This window comes from Pteropus alecto, unplaced genomic scaffold (assembly GCF_000325575.1).
Source record: "Pteropus alecto unplaced genomic scaffold, ASM32557v1 scaffold131, whole genome shotgun sequence".
Taxonomy (NCBI): domain Eukaryota; kingdom Metazoa; phylum Chordata; class Mammalia; order Chiroptera; family Pteropodidae; genus Pteropus; species Pteropus alecto.
This window is the reverse complement of record NW_006434709.1, coordinates 23,211,136-23,212,552: the sequence shown is the minus strand read 5'-3', so window position 1 is coordinate 23,212,552 and position 1,417 is coordinate 23,211,136.

Here is a 1,417-nt window from a genome sequence, read left to right as displayed (position 1 = left end):
TCCACGTGTGCCTGCTGTTTTTCAATCGAGCCTCAGAAACTGTTACGAAGATCAAATAAGATGAGATTTCATTTTTAAATAACTGTTTTCAAATACCTATTTGAAAGTATTTTCTAAAATGGCCCACTGAAATATCAGGGCTTGTTATGCAAAACTGAGAACGGGACATTTAAAAAGGGGATGTGAGTCCTTTCCCACCCACGGGAACCCAAAGGGCAACTCCTGAAGCCCCACGTCAGGATTAGCAAGAAGTCCAGCCCATCTCCTCACCACCACCTTCACAGAGCCACAATTCACACTATTACAATAGTAACCAACACAAAACCATGTAATGAGAGGTACTTACAAAGCAACTGGGGAACAAAGACTGTGACTTGAATTCACACTTAATTTGACTCTGAGTTTTCTGGAAAACAAGGCAATAAAGAAAGCTATCGTGAATTTCCTGGCTTATTTGTCTTCTCACTAGTCTAAGCTCTAAAAGGGTCCAAATTCATCTTTCTGGTTTTATATAAATAAAGAAACTCGAGCACAGAGAACACAGCAGTTTTGCACAAGTTTAGAGACCTGAGCTGAGTCTAAACTTGCACCCCAGCTGATTAAGCCTTTCTGAATTCTTGTGCCATTTTGCACTATGGTATTTTCCTCCAGCCTCAGATACGACTCTTCCCTGAACTTGGGCAGAATCAAGACACACAGCAGCCAGGAAAGGCTTTGGCAACAGCAGGATTTGTACTTATGAATCATTGGGTCATTAAGCTGGAGTTTGCATATGATTATGCGTGTACACATGTACTTACAACGTTCAGAGTTTCCTGGGAGGCATAGAATGGAGAGAACTGTGTTCTAACACTAATGAGTTGTATGAACTTGGCAAAGAATGACAGGGAAGGAAACTAACACCTGTGGCCAGGCCAGCAGAGCTAAGAGCATCTGCACAAATATATCTTATTTAGTACCCCTGAACAGCTTGCAAGATGAGAGTCTTGAGGCTCAGATGAAAGCTAAAAAGCTTGGCCAAGGTTGGCAACTATTAACTTGCAGGATCAAAATTTAAAACTCAACTGTGTGTGACTCCAAAGCACAGGTTCTTCCCATAAAACAACAGTGGCTCCAGATCTGACACTTTCTTCAGTTACAGAATGAGGAGTTGCATGGATATTTATGTAAATAACATGTTCGTGGAAATGTACATATGTGCATAGAAAGAATTTTAAAGAAATATCCTAAATGGTTAACAATGAGTTTTTCCTGAGATGAGGAATGAGCATAGCAGAGGGAGAGTGAGGAGGAAGGGAAGAGGGACATATGTAAAACTCGAATCCTTTACAATTAAAATGTATTTAATACCACTTATACAATTAAAATAAAATAAAATGAAGGGGATTAGACCACATAATTCCAGAAGTCTGCCAGA